General features: G+C 47.5%; 1 protein-coding gene across 9 annotated transcripts in view; it reads right to left on the reverse strand.

Annotated features, from left to right (window-relative positions):
* The window catches only part of SORBS3 (sorbin and SH3 domain containing 3), a 79,118-nt gene extending 54,795 nt beyond the window's left edge, over positions 1 to 24,323 (reverse strand). For 5 of the 9 annotated variants that reach the window (XR_014213837.1, XM_082200320.1, XM_082200319.1 and 2 more), the window contains exon 1: positions 24,253 to 24,277. The gene's annotated coding sequence lies outside the window, so the exon portion shown is untranslated. Of the gene's footprint in view, positions 1 to 17,667; positions 17,790 to 24,252 lie in introns of those variants that run through there. The other 4 variants (XM_082200322.1, XM_082200326.1, XM_082200324.1 and 1 more) reach the window with 4 other exon arrangements.
* Positions 24,324 to 25,368: the final 1,045 nt, after the last annotated feature.

Below are 25,368 nucleotides of genomic sequence, written 5' to 3' on the forward strand. Positions count from 1 at the left end.
TCCAGATGTACTGAACTACTGTTATAATTAAAATTATAAAGGAAAGGAAAGCTTTTGTTTGTTTAGCTCAGAAAACATATTGCAGAGGTGACTTGACATCATTTTATATTAAAATTTTATAATATAGTAAAATAAATTACAAAGGGGGCATGATATCATTTGATACATATACCAATTGCCTGTATAATTTTTTTTTTAAAAAGAAGAGGGCCACCAGCAGAACATATCCTGCAACTTGTACTATTTTGCTTATTGTTTGTATACTGTGCTTCTATCCTCCCAGCAGCTCAAGCCTTCCTCCCCCTCCAATATTATCTTCACAACAACCATGTAGCCCAGTATCACTGAGGAAATTTTGTGGTTGAGTGAGGATTTGAACCCGGGTCTTCCTAGCCCTAGTCCAATACCAAGCACAAAACTATACTGTGAGGAGTGGCAAGGAGCAATTCCACAAACTGACTCCTCCCCTTCTGACAACTAATAACAAACCAGCAATCACTAAGCACTGCGCACAATGACTAGAAACTTTATCTTCCCTTTAAATAAAAGCAAGATTTTCAAGATTCAGAGCTTTTTCTGAGCTCAAGCAGAACTGAGGCATAAACACAGCCCTGATTATGGTCAGCCAGGGAGGGCTCTGGTCATCCTGTGCTTTAAAAAATAGTGTTATAAGCCTGGAGAGGGCCAAGGATTCCTTAAACTCCTGGGTGCCAGATCCTCCCCCCAAAATTCCTGGTTTTATTAAACATTAGAATTAAGCAAGGCTCGATTAAGCTGCACCAAACATGGAAATAAGCTTATGAGAGGGGCTAGAAGAGCTGGATGGGTGTCATTGGAAGAATGAAGGCAAACGATGGCCCATCATTAACCCATAAACGAAAGCCACCAATGAGGCAAAAGACTCTGTGGACACAGAGGGGGAGACCTGACCCAAGCTCTGGGGTTTGGGGTTATTCTGTGACCCCCGGGTTTGAGGGTCTATTGCTCTGTCTGTGGGAAGATGCAGAGGGAAAATAATAACATAAGGATCCACAAAGGGGTTTGTATTCTGTTTGTTTGTTTGTTTGTTTGTTTGTAAAACTTAAAATGCAAAAATAAAATTACACATACACACACACACACACCCTTTTGCACACCAGTTCTTTAAACAAGGTTGGATGGTGCTACATGCTCTGGCATGGGACTCAGATGTTTGCTTCCAAAGGTCTCAAAGGAGGGTGGAAAAGGTCCTTAGTAATCAAAGCACAGCTGGACGCAACTCTAAAACTAAGTTCCATTATGCTACCTCTTTCATTAAACACCCACAAAGCATTTTTGTGAACTGAATAACCCCCCTCCAATCCTGAAAGGGCAATGTTGTCCCCATGGGCCAGGACATCAGCCAATAGGAGCACCGCTGCTCCCCACTCCCTTCTCGACATTCACCCGTGGCTTGCAACTCATTAACCAGCAGGTTGAATGATTGGCCAAGGAACACAGCCAGTCAGCATAATCAGCTTTGAAGCCAAATGTCTCCCAAGTTTCCAAACTGCCTGCTTACATGCCCCAAAGAGAACCGACTTTCACGATTAGAGAGGAGCAGGCAGACACTCTGGCTTCAGGATCCTTGAACACTGTAGGTCAACAAAGAAGAAAAGGATGAGTCACTCTGTGAGAGCACATCCTTCTCAAAGGAAGCTGGTAGGAGAGCCCCTCCACAGAAATAAATCTTGCAACTATAAGAAGATCTCCCCGTCAGTAACATCCTCATCTTCAAGCCTTCCCACACTATCACATTTTTACAGAATAAGAGTTATGCTCCATCCACTGTCATTTAATGAAGTGCCACCAGTATATGTGGAACTTTATAAAGTGGCATAACTGCCATGCTATTTTTCTAGACAAAGGGGAGCAGGAACTCACCCTTGTTCCCTTAGAATGGCAATGGCGCCCACCTGAACTGAGTTCCGGCTGGAAAAAAAGCCCTGAGCATAAGCTGCATGAAATCCCAGTGCTTTTCCCAGACCCAGATAGATTTTCCAAATCTCTCCTACCCATTAGCTCCAACTGAGGATTTCAACCAGTGATATCTAACTACCAACAAACCATCAGCTTAACAAGATTGGTCTCCTAACATTTTGTCCCTGAAAAAATGGTTTTGTTCTTCCATATTTGTAAATGCAGTGTGCAAAGTGAAGAGGCTTGGGGGAGAGTCTGTGAGATATGGCTGGGGTGCTTTGGCAGGCAGGATGGCACACTCACCAGATCTTAATGATGAGCTTCCACTGGAAATGGATTAATTCAGAAGGTAACAGATTCAAGGAAATTTATGGACCATTTCCTCTGATGCAGTTAGTGCTGAGTGACACAGCCGCCACCAACAGCCACAGCTACGCCATTTTGTTTAAAATGTGTTTCTTGAAAGGTCTGTAGAATTATTATTATTATTTATATCATATTGGTAGCTTCATCTAGCTAGATAACGAGCAGTGAAGCTTATTTTGGCCCAGACCACCACAATTTTCTTTTCTGTTTTAATGGAGGATGCACAGACCCTCACTCTTTCCTGTGCTGGGACACACATCCTGCAGTTTAAAAAAACATGGAACAGCAAAAAGACTATATCCATATATTTTACTTGTAGTGGGATATAACCGTATAGTTGTTAAATAATGATTTTTTGGAATCTCACATAGAGACTTAATGAAGTGCCACCAGTATATGTGGAACTTTATAAAGTGGCATAACTGCCATGCTATTTTTCTAGACAAAGAGGAGCAGGAACTGCTCTCCCTGTTTTCTTGTGTGTGCGTTTGTGGCTGATTAGCTGTTCTCCCTGTGCAAAGGTCAGAGGGGGCAGGGTTTCTGTTGAGGCAGGTGATTAGCTGTGGGAGGAGCTTATCAGAGCTTGTAGGGCAGCAGTTTGACCCATCTTTTAGATTTAGGGGAGCTAGTCTCAAACGTTTGTTGGAGGAGACCTAGGTTTTTTTGGGGGGGTTATTTGTCCTGTCTTCACGCTTTTTATGATGGAGGACCGCTGTAGCCACCCCCAATGACACGTTCTCAGGATGGAGGGGGAGGGAACAGCTGCAGTCGCCTGTGGTTCCTGCGCAATGTTTGCCATCTTGCCAAAGGTTGCAGGCAGCTTTACCTGCACCAATTGCATGTTGATTGCCCTCTTAGAAGACAAAGTCCAGCAACTGGAGGAACGTGTAGCTACGCTCCAAAGAATTAGAGAGCTGGAGCTCTTCTTGGAAGCAACAGAGCACACCGTTTCCACCAAGGAGGAGACAGGGGACTCCTGAGAAGGAGGCTAGTTCACCATCACAGGTGCCAGATATATGGAGAAACGTGACTCAAAGAAGTAGGAGGCCCAGGGTTCGCTCTGATTGTTTAGAAATACACAATCGCTTTGAGGTCCTCTCCCCTAGCATGGAAGACGAAGAGCAGACTCCATTTGAGGATCTCTCCCTCATTACAGTCGATCAGGTATATGAAGACGAGCAGCAAAGTCAGTCCTCAGGGAATGTGCAGGCAACCTTGGAACGGAAAGCTCGCGGAAGAACCCCGACCAAACCGAAGAGGAGGCGTGTAGTGGTGATAGGGGATTCCCTACTGAGGGGAACAGAAGCAGTGATATGTGGGCCTGACAAGATGTCTCGGGAAGTGTGCTGTCTCCCCGGAGCTAAGATCCAAGATGTAACTGAATGACTGTAAGGAATCATAAAACCCACTGACAAATACCCCTTCCTCTTGGTTCATGTGGGAACCAATGACACTGCAAGCGATAGCCTCCAGAAGATCAAAAGAGACTACGAGGCTCTCGGCAGGAAACTGAAGCAACTAAATGCACAAATTGTCATCTCATCTGTCCTCCCAGTTGAACGACGTGGCCCAGGGAGAGAGGGAAAAATAGTGGAAGTGAACAGCTGGCTTCGCAAATGGTGTAAACAGGAACAGTTTGGATTCTTAGATCACGGACTGCAGTTTCTTGAAGATGGACTTCTGGCAAGCGATGGGCTGCACCTCACAACGGTTGGGATAAATGTTTTTGCCAAAAATCTCAGAAACCTCATCAGGAGGACTTTAAACTGACTAATGTGGGGGAGGGAGACAGTGCTCCTGAAGGTAGGAGTCTATCAATTGATGAAGATGATCATCCAAATGTCATAGACCAAATGGAGCAAACAGCATGCAGACCTAGTGGTGGGAGGAAAAAATCCTTAAATAAGAGACATGGGGGAATGATTAATGGACTTCAATGTCTGTAAACTAATGCGCAAAGCATGGGAAATAAACAAGATGAGCTTGAGCTCTTGGTACAGCAAATTAAATATGACATAATAGGCATCACTGAAACCTGGTGGGATAAGTCCCACGATTGGAATGGGGGGATACAATCTATTTCAGAGAAACAGACCAGACAAGAAAGGAGGAGGAGTGGCGTTATATGTCAGGGATGTGTATACCTGTGAAGAGATCCAAGATTTAGAACCTCAAAGCCAAAGTGAAAGCATTTGGGTCAAAATTAAGGGAGAGAAGAATAACAGAGACCTCACTGTGGGAGTTTACTATAGATCCCCAAGCCAAATGGAGGACATAGATGATGCCTTCCTGGAACAGATGGCCAAGCATGCAAAAGGAAGGGAGATAGTAGTAATGGGGGACTTCAATTACCCGGATATTTGTTGGATGTCAAACTCAGCCAAGAGCATAAGGTCAAACAGATTCCTCACTGGCCTTGCAGGCAACTTCATTGTCCAGAAAGTGGGAGAAGCAACAAGAGGAACAGTCATTTTAGATCTGGTCCTAACCAATGTTGATGATCTGGTTAGTGGGGTAGAAGTGGAAGGGTCATTAGGCGCGAGTGATCATGCTCTTCTGAAGTTTACTATACAGCGGAAAGGAACAGCCAAGCATACTAGGACTCAATTTCTTGACTTTAAGAAAGCCGACTTCATAAAACTTAGGGAAGTGCTGGGTGAGATCCCATGGACAGTAATACTAAAAGGAAAGGGAGTTCATGATGGCTGGGAGTTTCTTAAGAGGGAGATACTAAAAGCACAACGTCAGGCAATACCAATGAGACGGAAACATGGAAGGTGCCTAAAGAAGCCAGGGTGGCTATCTAAAGAACTTTTAACTGAGTTAAGATTTAAAAAGGATGTGTACAAAAAATGGGAAAGGGGGGAAACCACCAAAGAGGAATTCAAACAAATAGCCAGCACATGTAGACACAAAGTCAGAAAAGCTAAAGCACAGAATGAACTCAGGCTTGCTAGAGAGGTTAAAAGCAACAAAAGAGGCTTTTATGGGTATGTCCGTAGCAAAAGGAAGAACAAAGAAACAGTGGGGTCACTCAGAGGAGAAGATGGTGAAATGCAAACAGGGGACACAGAAAGGGCTGAACTCAATGCCTTCTTTGCCTCAGTCTTCTCCGATAAAGAAAACAATGCCCGACCTGAAGAATTTGGAGCAAATGATTCAGCAAAGGAAACACAGCCCAGAATAACTAAGGAGATAGTACAAGAATACTTGGCTAGTTTAGATGTATTCAAGTCTCCAGGGCCAGATGAACTGCATCCAAGAGTATTAAAAGAACTGGCAGATGTGATCTCAGAACCACTGGCAGTCATCTTTGAGAATTCCTGGAGAACAGGCGAAGTCCCGGCAGACTGGAGGAGGGCAAATGTTGTCCCTATTTTCAAAAAGGGGGAAAGAGAGGACCCAAATAATTATCGCCCAGTCAGTCTGACATCAATACCAGGGAAGATTCTGGAGCAGATCATGTGCCACTGTATTCTGCTCTGGTCAGACCTCACCTGGAGTACTGTGTCCAGTTCTGGGCACCACAGTTCAAGAAGGACACTGACAAACTGGAATGTGTCCAGAGGAGGGCAACCAAAATGGTCAAAGTCCTGGAAACGATGCCTTATGAGGAACGGCTAAGGGAGCTGGGCATGTTTAGCCTGGAGAAGAGGAGGTTAAGGGGTGATATGATAGCCATGTTCAAATATATAAAAGGATGTCACATAGAGGAGGGAGAAAGGTTGTTTTCTGCTGCTCCAGAGAAGCGGACACAGAGCAATGGATCCAAACTACAAGAAAGAAGATTCCACCTAAACATTAGGAAGAACTTCCTGACAGTAAGAGCTGTTCGACAGTGGAATTTGCTGCCAAGGAGTGTGGTGGAGTCTCCTCTTTTGGAGGTCTTTAAGCAGAGGCTTGACAACCATATGTCAGGAGTGCTCTGATGGTGTTTCCTGCTTGGCAGGGGGTTGGACTCGATGGCCCTTGTGGTCTCTTCCAACTCTATGATTCTATGATTCTATAATCAGGGCACACATTAGCTAATGATGCTAAAATGCCATTGATCTCAAAAGGCTAAATAATCTGCCACAAAATCTGCAACAGTACAATCAGGCAACACTTTCTGACTAGAGACAGCCACTGCTGCACATACAACAAATGAATAATTTGTTTGCATCACTGTGCAACCTCCCTGCCACACACTTTTCTGTTCTCATGGGATCTATTCTTAAAGCACTTTCCAAACTGCATTAAATTAAGCTACCACGTCCGTGCTGTTAAGCCCTATGGCCGCAGACCAATGCATTGTGCGTTTATTCAGGACTAGAAAGTGGTGCATAGAAGCAAAGCATCAAATTCCCCAGGTTGTTGTACTTCTTCACCACCTGCTTTCTGTTTTCAGCTGCCTGAGAGTCATAGTTTGGTCACTGTGTAACAGCTACATTCCAAAGCAGCGGTTGGGGGGGGGCTAACCTGTGCCCCCCAGATGATGTTAGATTCCAGCTCTCGCCAGCCCTAGACAGCACGGTCAATGGTCAGTGGTAGAGGGAGGCTGAGGTCCAGTAATATCTGAAGGGCTACAGGTCAGGCTCCACACCCCTGTAATTAACAGAATCATAGAACGTAGAACCATAGAACCATTACGGTTGGTAATGAAAAACAGCAGCGTGCAACCACAGGGTATTGTAAACAAAAATTGCCCTTTTCCCTTATGGGGTATCCAAGAGCCCATATAGAGTCCTTACATAGGTTCCCTATTGGTAGGAGAAAATAACAGAGGCCAACCAGAGAATATTGAGAAGCAAAGCAGCTAGTAAGCCTGATCTTTATTGATCTGTTGCAACAGGGGGCTCCCCTCACACGCAGGAGAGAGGAGGAACCCAGAAAAATGGCATGCAAGGCCTTATAAAGACTTTTGAAATTGCCATCCTCTAGATCAAGACCACCCCCAGAAACATCATACATACATCACAGAAGGGGTGTAACCTAAGACCACCCCCCAGATACATCATACCTACATCACAGAAAAGGCGGTCTAAAACAGAAATTTGAATGTTGTTTATCTCCTGTCTGGCAGGTTACTTGATTGGATTGCCTGGGGAGCCTGGCCAGTCTTTTGTAGTGCTAAATACTTAGTTCCTGGGCCATGTCACAGGCTCACAGCCTATTCAAACACAGACATACCCTTAAGACAGGATTTGTGAAGGAAAAGACAATGGGGAGGCTTCTCCATTTTCCTTTGACCTTGCAGGGAAAACGTTTGGTCAGTTTGGGACAGTTTGGGAATCAAAATGGTTCCAGGTCAGTCTTCCTGTGCTGATCTATGTATGTGCTTGGTTGGTACATTTATGAACATTTCCATATATCTAAGACATCAAAAAACGGGATGCAGGTGGTGCTGTGGGTAAAACCTCAGTGCCTAGGACTTGCCGATCGTATGGTCGGCAGTTCGAATCCCCGTGGCGGGGTGAGCTCCCGTTGTTCGGTCCCAGCTCCTGCCCACCTAGCAGTTCGAAAGCACTCCTAAGTGCAAGTAGAGAAATAGGTACCGCTTTATAGCGGGAAGGTAAACGGTGTTTCCGTGTGCTGCGCTGGTGCTGGCTCGCCAGCTGCAGCTTCGTCACGCTGGCCACAAGACCCGGAAGTGTCTTCGGACGGCCTCTAGAGCGAGATGAGCACGCAACCCTAGAGTCGGACACAACTGGCCCGTACGGGCAGGGGTACCTTTACCTTTAAGACCTCAAAATTCCTATCACAAGGGGAGTATTGCATGTATTCTAGGCTATGGCATCCTCTCAGTTTATTTATTTTATTTGACAAAATGTAAAGACCACTTAATAATATTTAAGAACAAAAACAAACCCTATTTGATTTACATAAACATGGAGTGAGTGTGATGGCCGAAGGCCAGAAGCCCAGTGACTCTGCATAAGGCGGCCTCCACATTGCCACTACTTTGGAAGTATGAGTCAAGCACATACGGGAATTTTATGTTTAAAGCAAACCGCTCTGTCGCCCTGCTGCAACAAATCCACTTTAAAGCACAAACAGTATTTTTATGGTTATGAAAGCAATGGGGAAACAGATTGAAAAGTGTGGGATGAATGAGTGATTAACAGAAGACATACAAACATCCTGCAAACAAATCAAGATGAATGCTCATTGTTGCATAACCTCATCACACAAAAAATCAAAACTATTGCTCAATAAAGACCGGATGCAGTCTAACGTTCACATGGGCCTTGTGTAAGCAAATTAGGATGAATGCTGAGGTCATCTGGAGCCACACTGAATTGAGTGCGCTCTTTAGAACACATTGCAAACATCCTGCTTACTCTCCTCAGGGGGGGCCCTCAGACGTTTGCTCCGAAACCAGGACCTGGCAGTGCTGCTGTCCACAACATGCAAGATTTGATTTCCATGACAGACAAGTTGATGGGAGGGCCATTTCACAAAGCTAAAAACTTTGAAAATTGCTGCTATAAACAAAAAAAACTGAGTAGCTGAGAGAGAGATGTTGAGAAAGTCCCAGACAATCAGTTGCACTTGTGTCATGTTTTACAGGGAGGTGAAGGGACCCCTGACCATTAGGTCATCGCAAACGACTCTGGGGCTGCGGCGCTCATCTCGCTTTATTGGCCGAGGGAGCCGGCATACAGCTTCTGGGTCATGTGGCCAGCATGACTAAGCCGCTTCTGGCAAACCAGAGCAGCGCACGGAAACGCCGTTTACCTTCCCACCGTATTTTCCCCTCTATAGGACGCACTTTTTCCCCTCCAAAAATTAAGGGGGAATGTGCGTGCGTCCTATAGAGCGAGTGCAGGCTGCGCGGCTAAGCCCAAAGCCAGAACAGGGAGACGGAGCACTGCGCAGCGCTCCGTCTCGCTCTTCTAGCTTGGGGTTAGCTGCGCAAAGCCTCCACCCTGGGGGCTTCAGGCAGCTATCTGGTGGGAGGTTAACTTTTAGCTAAACAGAGGGCAAGCTATCCCAGAGTAAATGAATGCAGCAGGAGTAGCCAATGCAGTGCTCTCCAAATGCTGCTGGATGGCAACTCCCAAAACCTCCAGCCAAAATGGAAATTGGTCAAGGATAATAGGAGTTGTAGTCAGCGGCGGACGAAGGTGGGGGCAGGGGGGCGGTGTGCCCTGGGTGCCACCCGGGAGTGACATCGTGGGCACCCCCCGGGGTGCTCGGTGCTCTACTTGCACCCCCGGGACATGCACCGCTTGCCGTGCATCCCCCAACGCGCGCCACGCCCCCTGGGACGCACACTGGCCACGCTCCTGGATTACGCCGCTCCTGGTGCCAGAGCAGGTAGCTTCACCACCGGTTGTAGATCAGCAAGATCTAGAGAGCACTGAGTTGGCTACCCCAGAATACAGCATACAGAACAGATACCCTCCAAGAAGGCACAGCAGAAAAAGGGGGGGGGGTCCTCAGGCCATGTTCTTTAGTATGGTAACAGAGATGTTACAATGGTATCCCCATTTTTTCCTGTGAAATGTCAGCAACTGTTGGAGCTGATTTATACTCCCTTAGAAACCACTGAACATATGACTCAGTCAAAGCATATCAAACTCCACACATATAACTTCATCTCTCTCCTCTCAAAACTCCTTCATAAAATCTTCAGCCGTCAAGTAATGGAAGAGGCCTCTCTGAACCGTCCTCAAAGGAGCAGAGGCAGCTCCCAGGTCCAGGGCTGGCAATCCTAGAATCATAGAATCCTAGAATCATAGAGTTGGAAGAGACCACAAGGGCCATCGAGTCCAACCCCCTGCCAAGCAGGAAACACCATCAGAGCACTCCTGACATATGGTTGTCAAGCCTCTGCTTAAAGACCTCCAAAGTAGGAGACTCCACCACACTCCTTGGCAGCAAATTCCACTGTTGAACAGCTCTTACTGTCAGGAAGTTCTTCCTAATGTTTAGGTGGAATCTTCTTTCTTGTAGTTTGGATCCATTGCTCCGTGTCCGCTTCTCCGGAGCAGCAGAAAACAACCTTTCTCCCTCCTCTATGTGACATCCTTTTATATATTTGAACATGGCTATCATATCACCCCTTAACCTCCTCTTCTCCAGGCTAAACATGCCCAGCTCCCTTAGCCGTTCCTCATAAGGCATCGTTTCCAGGCCTTTGACCATTTTGGTTGCCCTCCTCTGGACACGTTCCAGTTTGTCAGTGTCCTTCTTGAATTGTGGTGCCCAGAACTGGACACAGTACTCCAGGTGTGGTCTGACCAGAGCAGAATACAGTGGCACTATTACTTCCCTTGATCTAGATGCTATACTCCTATTGATGCAGCCCAGAATTGCATTGGCTTTTTTAGCTGCCGCGTCACACTGTTGGCTCATGTCAAGTTTGTGGTCAACCAAGACTCCTAGATCCTTTTCACATGTACTGCTCTCAAGCCAGGTGTCCCCCATCTTGTATTTGTGCCTCTCATTTTTTTTGCCCAAGTGCAATACTTTACATTTCTCCCTGTTAAAATTCATCTTGTTTATTTTTGCCCAGTTCTCTAATCTGTCAAGGTCGTTTTGAAGTGTGATCCTGTCCTCTGGGGTGTTAGCCACCCCTCCCAGTTTGGTGTCATCTGCAAATTTGATCAGGATGCCCTTGAGTCCATCATCCAAGTCGTTGATAAAGATGTTGAATAAGACCGGGCCCAAGACAGAACCCTGTGGCACCCCACTAGTCACTCTTTTCCATGATGATGAGGAACCATTGATGAGCACCCTTTGGGTTCGGTCAGCCAGCCAGTTACAAATCCACTGAGTGGTAGCATAGTCAAGACCGCATTTTACCAGCTTCTTTACAAGAATATCATGGGGCACCTTGTCAAATGCCTTGCTGAAATCAAGGTAGGCTACATCCACTGCGTTCCCTTCATCTACCAGGCCTGTAATTCTGTCAAAAAACGAGATCAGGTTAGTCTGACATGACTTATTTTTCAGAAATCCATGCTGACTATTGGTGATCACAGCATTCCTTTCTAGGTGCTCACAGACTGTTTGCTTAATGATCTGTTCCAGAATCTTCCCTGGTATTGATGTCAGACTGACTGGGCGGTAATTATTTGGGTCTTCTCTTTTCCCCTTTTTGAAAATAGGGACAACATTTGCCCTCCTCCAGTCTGCCGGGACTTCGCCTGTTCTCCAGGAATTCTCAAAGATGACTGCCAGTGGTTCTGAGATCACATCTGCCAGTTCTTTTAATACTCTTGGATGCAGTTCATCTGGCCCTGGAGACTTGAATACATCTAAACTAGCCAAATATTCTTGTACTATCTCCTTAGTTATTCTGGGCTGTGTTTCCTTTGCTGAATCATTTGCTCCAAATTCTTCAGGTCGGGCATTGTTTTCTTTATTGGAGAAGACTGAGGCAAAGAAGGCATTGAGTAGTTCAGCCCTTTCTGTGTCCCCTGTTTGCATTTCACCATCTTCTCCTCTGAGTGACCCCATTGTTTCTTTGTTCTTCCTTTTGCTACGAACATACCCATAAAAGCCTCTTTTGTTGCTTTTAACCTCTCTAGCAAGCCTGAGTTCATTCTGTGCTTTAGCTTTTCTGACTTTGTGTCTACATGTGCTGGCTATTTGTTTGAATTCCTCTTTGGTGGTTTCCCCCCTTTCCCATTTTTTGTACACATCCTTTTTAAATCTTAACTCAGTTAAAAGTTCTTTAGATAGCCACCCTGGCTTCTTTAGGCACCTTCCATGTTTCCGTCTCATTGGTATTGCCTGACGTTGTGCTTTTAGTATCTCCCTCTTAACAAACTCCCAGCCATCATGAACTCCCTTTCCTTTTAGTATTACTGTCCATGGGATCTCACCCAGCACTTCCCTAAGTTTTATGAAGTCGGCTTTCTTAAAGTCAAGAAATTGAGTCCTAGTATGCTTGGCTGCTCCTTTCCGCTGTATAGTAAACTTCAGAAGAGCATGATCACTCGCGCCTAATGATCCTTCCACTTCTACCCCACTAACCAGGTCATCAACATTGGTTAGGACCAGATCTAAAATGGCTGTTCCTCTTGTTGCTTCTCCCACTTTCTGGACAATGAAGTTGTCTGCAAGGCCAGTGAGGAATCTGTTTGACCTTATGCTCTTGGCTGAGTTTGACGTCCAACAAATATCTGGGTAATTGAAGTCCCCCATTACTACTATCTCCCTTCCTTTTGCATGCTTGGCCATCTGTTCCAGGAAGGCATCATCTATGTCCTCCGTTTGCTCTGCACTAGGGAACAGAGCTCTGCTTCCACTCTGGACCCTCCCAAGCCCGGCACTCCTAGCTGATGACTTCTTCTGAAATAGAACTCATCTCATGAGCAAATAAAACCTGAAAGGTTACATTGGCGATGAAAACTATTTCTGATTAAAAAAGCTAGGAAAGCAACCAGAACACTCAGAAACCAGGGACTCTTGAAAAGGATTTCTAAAGGCCCCATAACTGGGAGAATAAATTATCAATATTATTAAATAAATGGTAATGGCATTGATACGGAATGGAAGGGGGGGGCTCCTTTCCCCCTTCCTTCTAGGAACATCCGAGGCCCCGCTTATTCCTATGGCCCCGCTTTGGCCAATCACAGCCATGCATTCGTCCTGCAGAAGCTAGCTCAGGGAGCTCCTGCACGCCTCATTTTACCCCTGACAAGCTGCTGACGCCCCCCCCCCCACGGCGAGAACAATGGATCCGAAACCAGGGACCTCCTGTTACAATGTATCCATTCTGTTTCTGCTTTTGCCCTATAATACAGAATGGGTTTGAAATCATTGAAATCTTTAGGAATTGATATAAAATCAACCGTAACTCCGATTTCTTCGCTCTCGGTGTCATTCAACTCAGTTCCCCGTGGACTCCATGATGCTATCCCTACTTCCATAATCCCCAAAGCAACAGGTCACGTACGCAGGAACTTCTTAATCCTGTCAGATCGTTTCGCCAAACCTTTCCTCTAGGCAATATTAGGTGGCAGACGATGTATATCTCTGACCCATTGTCTTGCCACCACCGGTACTCAATAAATGTGTATCTATGTATATTTCCCGCTCCGCATATCCCCCCTCCCTCATCCGAAAATGCTAATTAATGTAATCCCACCTTTTCATAATGTATTCATGACGTGTAAAGTATATTCATGATGTAACTTGTGAAACCCAACCTTCCCGTAATGTATTCGTGACGTTTCATGCACTGTATTCTGGAATATGGAGGGAAATTTCAAAAGTTCATGTCACCCCTTTCTCTCTGTTCAATCTCGCCTTGAACCTGTTGCGCAATAAACTTGGATCTTCTGCAGTTTGCTCCTGCGTCCGGCTGAGCTCATTTTCTTCCGCAGGGACCCACGGACTTAGTCCGATGAGCTGGGTGGCAGAGTAACCCCGCACCCAGATTTTAGCCGTAACAGCATGGAATTTGCATTGTAAAAATATGCACAGCTGCAACTTAAGGAATTGGCTAAGCTTAGGATGGCGCAGAGCAATGATGGGAGAAATCTGCACCAGAAGGAAGTTCTACTGCTTAATTTTAAGCATGTGAACAGACTCCAGTCGCTCAGCAGTGAGAGAATGGTACTCTGCACATACTCAGAGGTGCCTTTCTTTGTGATATCGCTTCATATTTGCTCCTTTAACAAGGGGTTTGGGTGAAGCTAGATCAGATGGTGAGCTGGGGCACACCAAGAGTGGATGAGGTCCCCTTAACTTAGGCTGCAGTTTCCCCATTTCAGCTTTGAAGAAAGGAAGGCTGCGGATAGGAAGAGGTGGCATTACATGGGTGTGGCTGGAGCTTTCTGGCATACACCAAATAGCATATTTTTCTTTACGCCACCTGGCAAGGGCTGGTTTTTGCACACAACTGATTCTGGGCTCTGCACTGACCACAATAAAACCAATGCTCATTTTCCTGCAAAGGCAGAATCAGAGAATCAGGGGTAACAGTAGCTCAAAACAAAAAGTATGCGCTTGCTCAAACATCAACTTAAGCATATTGCATAAAGGGATCTTAAGTCCCCCCCCCCCCCGCACAACATGCAAACATTTCCACACCCCGCAGGGAAACTACTTTGCAGGAAGTGGAGATGGAAGGTGGGAAGGGCAGCGTGCCTGAGCAGGAAAAGGAAAGGGAGAACCCACCTGCTTGGAATATGGTCTGGCATGCTGCTGTTACTGTTGCACTGACAGACAGTGAGCGCGGCAGCTGGAGGTCGCCTTGGAGGAAGGCTATTCAAAGTGTTGGTGCTGACCTTTAAAAGCCCTAAACGACCTCAGCCCTGCAGACCTGAAGAAACATCTCCACCCCCATCGTTCTGCCTGGACACTGAGGTCCAGCTCCGAGGGCCTTCTGGTGGTTCTCTCCCTGCGAGAAGCAAAGTTACAGGGAGCCAGGCAGAGGGCCTTCTCGGTAGTGGCGCCCGCCCTGTGGAACGCCCTCCCATCAGATGTCAAAGAGAACAACAACTACCACACTTTTAGAAGACATCTAAAAGCAGCCCTGTGGAGGGAAGATTTTGGTGTGTCACGTTGCATTGTGTTTTCACTATTTTTTTGTTGGGAATTGCCCAAAGTGGCTGGGGGAACACAGTCAGATGGGCAGCAAACAAACAAACGAATGAATGATTGAAGATGATGATGATGATTAACAACATGAAGGAAATGAAGAGTGTGCTAGTAGGGCCTACACCACAATCTTATATCTACTCAAAAGTAAGCTTCACTGAGTTCAGTAGAACTTATTCCTAAGTAAGTGGGTATAGGACTGCAGCCCCAGCCTCTCTTCAGCCCTCTCCAGGCAGCACTTGAACCCACTTCCCAGCACAGGTGAGTGCAACATCTGCATTACCAATTTAAACTGGCTGAGCAATTGTATGAAACCAGGTGGGTGGCTGCAGCATCTGCATGTTGCTCCCCATCTGGATTCTGCCAGCAATTCAACAATCTGAAGACTGAGCCTTGGCGTGCCTCTTTTGAGAAATCTAGTGGGCGGCTGGGGAGGACTAACAAACAGGGTGGCAAAACCTGCAAGGCCAAACCTGGTGCTGTTCCTCTCCTGCCTGCTGCAAGGTCCTAGGCTGCTGTCAAACAAATATGGATGGGCAGCCTCAGAGTATTATCTCCCTCCCACCCAGATCAGCTCAGGCATTGTTCTTCACTGCCGCATTTTGCTCCATTTTGCTGCCAGTCCCTATTTTTTCCAGGGCAGACGTGTATGGGTGGGAGGGGAAGTCGATGTTTCTGCTGAGGAGAGAGAAAAGAGCCTCGTGCTACCAGCTGATCTTTGTTCCTCTTGCTTTTTCAGCTGACTACAGATGGGAGGGAGATGTCCACAGGTGACAAACAAGAAATTACATGGGCGGCAGCAGTGAAAGTGAGGGGGCTAAGAGCTATGTTCCTTAAATATACTATTAGCTATTGTTGTTAAGCAACCACTCCTGCTTAAAGATGCTATTAAGATACAATTTCCTATTTGGGTAACTTCTCTGACCACCCAAGTCGTGATGCTGCTTACTCAGTGCATACAAAGGCATAACGGGGCTGGGGCTGGGTTACAATTCAATTAGGGGAGCAATTCAATTCGGTTCACATTTTAATGCATACCTACCTAAATTGCACTTCTTCAAACATTACACAAACCAAAATACAGCTATCCTTTGACACTTGCACTTCTCTAAATTTTGCAATGCAGTTCTCCAGCCAAGCAATGTGAACACCCAAGTAAACACTGCATAGAAATGCACATGTCAGCAAAAGTAACATAAATGCATTATAAAGGCGAACAGTTTGCAAAAAAATGTATATCAGGCAAAACCGCATAGAAGCATGTGCATATTAGCAGAACCTAAACACTGATTAAAAAAAATTGAGAGCTGTTTTTGTTTTGTTTTTAAAGTAATGTAGAAATGTGAGGAACTGAGCTTAAGACTGGAAAAATGAGAAAACAAGAGAAAGCAAAATTGACAGGTTACCCCATTCCTAGTTATATGCCCAGCCTTGAAGGTTGCTCTATATTATAATCTCAAGTAAGTATTGTGGAGTGGGACACGGGTGGCGCTGTGGGTTAAAGCCTCAGCGCCTAGGGCTTGCCGATCGAAAGGTCGGCGGTTCGAATCCCCGCGGCGGGGTGCGCTCCCGCTGCTCGGTCCCAGCGCCTGCCAACCTAGCAGTTCGAAAGCACCCCCGGGTGCAAGTAGGGACCGCTTACCAGCGGGAAGGTAAACGGCGTTCCGTGTGCTGCGCTGGCTCGCCAGATGCAGCTTTGTCACGCTGGCCACGTGACCCGGAAGTGTCTCCGGACAGCGCTGGCCCCCGGCCTATAGAGTGAGATGGGCGCACAAACCCCAGAGTCTGTCAAGACTGGCCTGTTCGGGCAGGGGTACCTTTACCTTTACCTTATTATACTAGCAGGTTGGCTTTTAATCCTTCTAACCCAATATTCCCTGAAATATGATGGCTGTCCAAAGTCTCTTAAGACAAGGGTCTTTCCTCTTATCCTGGTGATTCTCCCAACTCAGGGGTGAGGTCCGGAATAGGATCTGGCTAGCAAGCTGGACCCAGAGCTCCCCCATCCCTGACCCCTGAGTGGTCAATCATCAGGTGACCCAAAATATTGAAAAACAACGCTTCCAGCTCATTATTTCCAGTGGGGTAGTCTGCAAAAGCTTATGCCATAATACACTTGCCAGTCTTTAAAGTGTTTTTGCTGCATTATTTGGCACTCTGACATGTCAACATGCTTTATAATTTTTATTCCACTTCACCTAACCTATGAAACAAATGGAATAAATCTGTATGTATGTGGGGACTTATGCAAATATAGTGATTTGCCCCAAGTTACCCACTGGGCCACTGTCAGAGGCAGACTTTGCACCAGGTGTCCTTGACCAGAGACCTGCCCTCTGTCCTTATAAGCAGAGCCCTGCTAGAACAAACCAAAGCCGTGTCTGATCCAGCATCCCATTCTCCTAGTCGCCAACCAGATGCATGTTGGAAGCCACAAGACGGGCCTGAGAGCAAAAGCCCTCTCCTCACTAGTATTCCCAGCAAGCAGGATTCAGAGAGCCCAAACACTCTCAGAAAGAGCAGCAGGAGCTGCTGGAAAGTGGGTCTGGGAGGAGGGGAGCAGCCACAGCACGGCTGTGTTTTCCATTCTGAGCTGCGTGAAGATTTTTGCAATGTGGCTCTCCTACTTAGACAGGCTTTGGACAGCTGCGCCGTGTGATCCTAGGTGCCAAATCCATTCCCACCCCCAGTCCCTGCAAGTGTGCCACGTCCCACCATCCTGAGAACCAAGCCTCACTCCCCCTCTCCAAACCGCTACGAAGGGGGGTGTCCCCCCAAGTACCAGGTGCCAATAAACATGCCTCCAGCCACAGCATTACTCACCCCAACCTACTTATCTTTCTTTTGCAAAGTTTCTGGCTCCCTCTGGGGAGATGCTGGCATGGCCCTTTCTTGCAGGGTGGGGGCGGTCTGGATTTCATTACTTGTTGCAGCCAATTCTGTTGTTCCTTTCTGCTTTCCATGTAAACATTTCCATTCCCCACCCAAATGTTCCCCACCCCACCCCCAGATTGCACGGCTAACGTTTATCCTTGAGCAGTGTTAGCAACTGCCCTCTATGGCTTCAGACTGGATGTTTCCTCTGCAAAATATCTCTCTACCAGAGGACAACAGACTGAGAGATAGGGCGGTCAAATACCCAAGAAGACAGGGCTCCTACGCCTTTAATGGCAACACAGGAAGCTGCCTTCTTCTGAGTCAGACCATTGGTCCATCTAGCTTAATATTTGCCACACTGACTGGCAGCAGCTACTCCAGGGTCTTAAGCAGGGGTCTCTCCTAGCACCACCTGCCTATGCTGGGGATCAAACCTGTGACGACCTGCATGCAAAGCTGGTGTTCTGCCACGGAGCAACACTCCTTTCTTAATACTATTTATGCAGAAGAGGGAATTTTACCCTGTTCAGCTTGTCATGTGACACCTGCTGAAATCCCCTCTTCTGCACAGCTATTAGAGCCCCTTCCCCTTTTGCACCTGAGCAGCCTGCTCAAAAACCAAATACTGTGCATTAAGAGCACTCATGTATCTGGTCTCCACAAACACCTACAGCCAGATGCCTCCAGATGATTAGGCAATGAGCAAAGAATACAAATCTGCTTTACAGCAAGTCGGTTCCCCCATGGCTCGCACTATCTAGGCAGACAGAGAGCAGCTCTCCAGGCTGCTGCAGAGTCCTTTCCTGGCTAGCTGGCATCAAGGGGAGATGTCAAGGGAGGATGTGCTTCACAAAGCAGGTGCTTGGTGGGAACAGGAGACTTCCTGTGTGCATGTGGCTGAGGTCAAGGAGAACGGGCCAAGACTGGTGTAGAGCGACAAGCCTGCTCTAAAGACAGCTCCTTGCAGCAGCATGGTAAATGCTATCTGTACAAATAATACATAATATTTCTTGGGAGGAAAGGGAAAGTCTTGCTTCTTCTCAAAGAGCCCATGCTTTGCAGCGGAGCCATAGGCCCTTCCCGGAATACACCTGATCTAATAATGGACTAAACAAAGGACTGAAAGCTGCCATTTGCTTTTTGCTTGCCTGTCTGTCTGTCTGCAAACCCCCTCCCAGCCCTCACCACCTGACCTGCTGGGGTATCAGTTCACATCATGTTCACAAACTCACCATTACTGGCAGGGCCAGAACTCGCAGGAACTCAGTTCCAGCACCTCTTAGGGACAAGGAAGGCGTTCATGGCGAGTTCTGGCACCTCTTTTCCTAGAAAAATAGCACAGAACTGGTGAGGAGGGAAACTGCAAACAGCATGTTTCCAAACAGGGCCACGTCTAAATTATTAGTAAAACATGGTTGTGTATATATCATACATTTAAAGCAGCCCACCCCAACCCCCAAAGGAGAAACCTGGAAACTGTAGTTTGCTACGGGTTCTGCAAATTGTGAGGAGTAACAACAGCTTCCAAGACTCAGGTGTGTGTGTGCTTTAAGGTATGGTGTGCCTTGCAGCCAGTGAGCAGGGCTAGGAAAACCTCACACAAGGTGTTGAAGAGGGGTGGGGAAACTGTGGCCCTTCAGATATTTGATTTTATATGTTGTGGTCTTGTTGTGAACCACCCTGAGATCTCCGGGTATAGGGCGGAGTATAAGTTTAATAAATAATAATAACAACAATAATATTGCTGGACTACAACTCCCATCCACCCCAGCATGTCCAATGGTGAGAAATGATGGGGTTTGCTCTCCCTACTAGTTCTAGAAAAGGAAGAGCCCAGGATGAAACAAACTAAGGCGGGGGTGGCCAACATGGAATCTTCCAGATGTTGTTTACTCTAGCTCCCATCAGCCCCACCGCCAAGGGCCAGGAACGATGGCTGCTGTAGTCCATCAACTTCTAAGGGCAGTACGTGGGGTGCTCCTGATCCAAGTGGCAGCGAGTCCGGAGGCAGGACGAGGGAGCAGAGGAAACAGTGGGCCCTGAGCTACAGGAACCTTAGGAAGAACAAAGAAAGGAAGATCAGCAAAGGAGGAAGGAGAAGCTGTGAGCAAGAAGAACAGTGGAGAGTGAAAGACAGATAAGCTGAATAGAAAAACTGGCTGAGAGGGTTAAGGATGTGATACGGAATAAGTGGGGACCTCACGAAAGACATGCTGAAAGCCAGTTGGACAACTGGAAAACAAGTTACCTCCGAGGATGTGGACAGGCTGCTTGGACTAGTGAAACTGACCACCTGTCTCCTTGATCCTTGCCCATCCTGGCTCATAAAAGCGAGCTGGGAAGGGCTGGGCGATGGGCTCTGCGGGGTGGTGAATGCTTCTCTCTGCAAGGGAGCCTTCCCAGACCCACTGAAAGAGGCGGTCATTAAACCACTTCTTAAAAAAAACATCTTTGGAGCTGGCCAATATGGCCAACTATCGCCCAGTCTCAAATCTTCCATTCTTGGGCAAGGTGATTGAGCAAGTGGTTGCTGAACAACTCCAGGCACACCTGGAGGATGCAGACCATTTGGATCCCTTCTAATCAGGATTCAGGCCACATCATGGGACTGAAACTGCCTTGGCTGCGCTGGTCGATGATCTTTGGCAGGCTAGGGACAAAGGTGAGAGCTGTTTCCTAGTTCTGCTGGATCTCTCAGTGGCCTTTGATACAATCGACCATAACATCCTTCTGGAACATCTAGAGGAGTTGGGAGCTGGGGGCACAATTATACAGTGGTTCCGCTCCTTTCTCCTGGGCCGTGTCCAGAAAGTGGTGTTGGGGGGATGAGTGTTCAGACCCCTTGGCTCTCAGGTGTGGGGTGCCTCAGGGTTCCGTCCTCTCTCCCATGCTTTTTAACATCTACATGAAGCCGCTGGGAGAGATCATCAGGGGGTTTCGGCTGGGTGTTCATCAGTATGCAGATGACACACAGTTCTACCTCTCCTTTAAATCAGAACCAGTGAAGGCGGTGAAGGTCCTGTGTGAGTGTCTGGAGGTGGTTGGAGGATGGATGGCGGTTAACGGATTGAGGGTGAATCCTGACAAGACAGAGGTATTGTTTGGGGGGGACCGGGTGCAGGTGGGTGTGGGGGACTCCTTGGTCCTGAATGGGGTAACTGTGCCCCTGAAGGACCAGGTGCGCAGCCTGGGAGTCATTCTGGACTCACAGCTGTCCATGGAGGTGCAGGTCAATTCTGTGTCCAGGGCAGCTGTTTATCAGCTCCATCTGGTACGCAGGCTGAGACCCTATCTGCCCGCAGACTGTCTTGCCAGAGTGGTGCATGCTCTGGTTATCTCTCGCTTGGACTACTGCAATGCTACAACTGGAAGTGGCCGCCAAGACCACATAACAATGGTCATGAAAGACCTACCATTGGCTCCCAGTACGTTTCCAAACACAATTCAAAGTGTTGGTGTTGACCTTTAAAGCCCTAAACGGCCTTGGTCCAGTATACCTGAAGGAGCGTCTCCACCCCCATTGTTCTGCCCAGACACAGAGGCCAAGCGCCAAGGGCCTTCTGGCAGTTCCCACACTGCGAGGAGTGAGGTTACAGGGAACCAGGCAGAGGGCCTTCTCAGTAGTGGCCCCCACCCTGTGGAACGCTCTCCCACCAGATATCAAGGAAATAAGCAACTATCCAACTTTTAGAAGACATCTAAAGGCAGCTCTGTTTAGGGAAGTTTTTAATGTATGAAGTTTTATTCTGTTTTTAATGTTCTGTTGAAAGCCACCTAGAGTGGCTGGGGAAACCCAGCCAGATGGGCAGGGTAGAAATAATAAATTATTATTATAATTATTAAGTGCAGGAGAAGGCTTTACGTGGTTTGGTAGAAAGTTGAAACAGACTCTCGGCAGATGCACCTCCTGCTGCTGCCCCCCCCACCCCCTGGTGTGCTTCTGCCTAGATGGAATGTGCTCTGGTAACTCTGAGAATGCCTCTTTTGCCTGGGCAGAAGTTGGTCAGGGCTGTGTGAGCATTTGCAGAAACTAGCCTCCTGTACAAAGGAGGAAAATACAGGGACCGTGCTGCCCATTTTGGCCTCTGCTCCTGCTCCCCAGAAGGCACTCAGAAGGAAACAGATCCCCTCCTTGAAGGATGGTCACATATGAATGGGTGGGGACTCCTGGCCCTGCAGGGCTCCTGACAAAAAGAATAGCTGCCCTTACTTAAAATTTAGCCGCTTGCAACCGTGTGGCGTTGGTGGCCCTATGCCTATTCTTTAGTAGAAACACTGAGGCAGGAAGCAGAAAGGGGGGGATGCATCTCAGGAGTTTTTCAAACAAAATCTACGAGTCTCCTGACCTTAGATCAAAAGCCAATTTGCTGCAGAGCAACCATGAAAATTGCACCAGTTTCAGACCACCCCATGACCCTCTGAGCAATCAGAAGTGCCTTTGCTAAGTTGACAAACTGGAAAGAATTCTGAGGAGGGTTAGAAAGATAAAGAGCACCAGAAAGCCCACTGTAGAAAGGAAAAGTTGAAGATTATTATAAGCAGCCCAGGAAGAGGGGAAACCCCACATGGGAGGGAGAACACGGACAGACGTCAGCAAAAAATGAAAGTATGAATTACTCCTCATAAAGGCACAAAACAAGCAATGATGCATTTAAATAAAAGGAAAAGGGCAACTGAAGAAATATTTTAAGTACCAGTGAAATAAATGGTTAATTGGGAATGAAGGTGAATCTCATTCCTTGGAGCATTTCAAGAACAGACTGAGGAGCACCTAGTGTGGGCACTTTGACAAAGGAGGCCAAAGAGGATTCTGATTTGTGAATACACTGGGGTGATATAGGCTGGGGGTTTGCGGTGGCTGTACTTCTTAGAGGTGTAACAGGCCTGCAAGGCCTCTGCTCTTCTCTTTGCTGTCGCCTTGACAATCCACTGCCTGTACTACTCTAGGTAGCCATTAATGCTCCTGCCGGCTCCTCCTCTATTACAGTAAACTCTCGTTTTACACGCATGTGACTTGGGAAATTTCAACCGTACACGGCTGAAGGATGGCTGGTTGAAACTGTGCAACTCAAGTCCCAAGCAAGGCGAAGCGTTGAAAAGCTCTTCACACGCCGGGGCCACTCGTAGTTACCCAGTACAAAAAGGGCTTTGAAGCTCCAGGCCTCGCATGCTGGGCAAGTCCCGCTGTGGGCACGGCTGTGGGAGTGCTGGAGACGCCCTCTCCCCGCACCCACCCCACCCACTATATGCAATTTCCACTATATGCAATTGCTATATGCAATTTCCAGGCCTTAACAGAACCCCTGGAACAATGGTAGGATTCAACGTCACATGAATACAGCCATTCCATCAGCACAAGTATTTCTGCTTATCAGATGGAACAATTTTCCCTCTCCCCCCTGTGAACTGTTCTGCGGGTTCTCCCAACACAACAGAGCAGATTTGGGGGAAGCAGGAGGATCACTGCAGCAGTGCGAGTCCCTGAGCTGCCTAGTGCACCAGGTTAGCTGAATCCAGCCCAACGTCTTTAGGATTTTTTAGCTGCTGTAGAGTTGTCTGCTATTTTAATGCATTTGCAATTTTGATATGTTGTCAGCCACTCTGCTTGGTATATTTACACTAGAAGGGCAGGAAATAAATGCCCCAATAAATAAATAAATAAATAATCAGATCTAAGCATAGGTCTGGCTGGTTCCAATATACTCAATCATATACGCAAGTTCTGCCAAGCACAGACCCACAATTTCCCCCACAGATATATATGTTTTAATGTTCCATTGAAATTTTTATTTCTAGTTTGTTCCCAAACCCTAATCCACTTTGGTAGCTAGAAAACAGCCCTGAGGTCCAGTTCCATTTGCTGCACCTACAAAGTACAATTTTCTTCAAAGCTCATCTGCCTGTAAAATAAAACACCTTCCACTTGCCCCGCAGCTTTCAGGATATCTACGCTTCCATGCTAGGTTTTCCAACACCCTGCTGTGCCCCCCGCTCCTGTTTTCCTAATTTAGTTAGACTTGCAAGCAGAAAATGGACAGCAGGCGAAACCGGGGTGAATGTGGCCCTTCGGACAACCGTCCCTCGCAGGCAGCCTGCTCCGCGGTGGGCAATCCTGGGAGCTGCAGGGCGCCTCCTCTCCGGGAGGCCTCTTGAATCTCTTTGCAATCCTGTCAGGGCCACTTCACTTGCTCCTACGTCCTCTATAAACGTTATTTTTCCACCTGCACCACAACTCTACCCCAAAAAGCATTGGGGGGGGTAGGAATCCACTTAATTGACGGCATATTAATGTGGTTGCAACAAAAATCCCTTCTGGCACTCGGGAAGTCTTCGCGACCTCTAGGCAACTCGTGGATTCCCCTTCAGACGCGCCCGGGGAGCCAGCGAGCGAGAAGGCCTCCTTCCGCGCCCCTTTCGCCCTCGGCAGTCAGGCGGAGGCGCGCCGGGCGCGGAGCTCCAGAGGCGCGCCGCCCGCCCGCCCGCCCCGACCCGCAACCGCGGCTCATTCACACGAGCGCAGCCCGGTCCTACCTCCCGCAGAAATCTCGGCGGCGGATCCCGCGCTGGTTTGCGGAGCAGGAGCCGCCAGGCGCCGCTTCTCCGAGTGCGCGGGCGGAGGAGGCGCGGCGGGGCCGGCAGAGAGAGGCGCAAGGAGGAGCGCGCGCGAAGGCGGCCCGGCCCGGAAAGGCCTCCTCGCGTGCCGCGTCCACGCGCAGCGGGGCCCCTCAGCCAAGAAGAGAAATAAAAACACGTAGCCAGCCAACTGCGTCACAGATAGCTCGGTGTGTCCCGCCCCCCCCAGTTTGGCCACGCCCATGCCAGGGGATTCCCACAGACACGCGTGGAGCGCGGGAGGCCTGTCAGGAAAGCGCCACGTTCCGGGGCTGGAAGAAGCCCGCCTGCCGCCTCGCCCCTCGCGGGGAGGGAAAGCGCCCGGCCTGCTTTTACATCCCCGATGCCCTCCAGGTGTGTTTTTGTGGAGGGCGAGAGATTTATATTATATTATTAGTGTGTGTATATAATTTTTTATTAAGTTTTTGAAAAATGTTATACATATAAAACAAAACCATTTCAAACATTAAAATACAGTGGTACCTCAGGTTACAGATGCTTCAGGTTACAGACTCGGCTAAACCAGAAATATTACCTCGGGTTAAGAACTTTGCTTCAGGATGAGAATGGAAATTGCGCAGCGGCAGCAGGAGGCCCCATTAGCTACAGTGGTGCTTCAGGTTAAGAACAGTTTCAGGTTAAGAACGGACCTCCAGAACAAATTAAGTTCTTAACCCGAGGTGCCACTGTACAGCGTTCTTTCGAACCCTTAGACCTCCTTCCCTCCCTCTATGCTTCCATCTTTAAGATTAAATTTACTGAATATTTTACCCTTATCTACCCTTATCTATAACCATAATTACCGTAAAAAAAGTTCACATTACAAGTGACTTTACATCCCTGCCAAAGATTTTAACTATTTACAGTGGTCTTTTAAATAAATTACAAATTTATTCCAGTCTTTAGAAAAGACTTGATCCTCCTGGTTTCGGATCTTCCCCATCAGTCTCGCCTACTCCATCCGTTTCACCTGCCATCCTTCTTGGTACTCTCCTTCCTTCCTTCCATCTCTGGGCTAGTAGCATTCTTGCTGCC

Source organism: Podarcis vaucheri, assembly GCF_965113315.1.
Source record: "Podarcis vaucheri genome assembly, chromosome: 15".
Lineage (NCBI taxonomy): Eukaryota > Metazoa > Chordata > Lepidosauria > Squamata > Lacertidae > Podarcis > Podarcis vaucheri.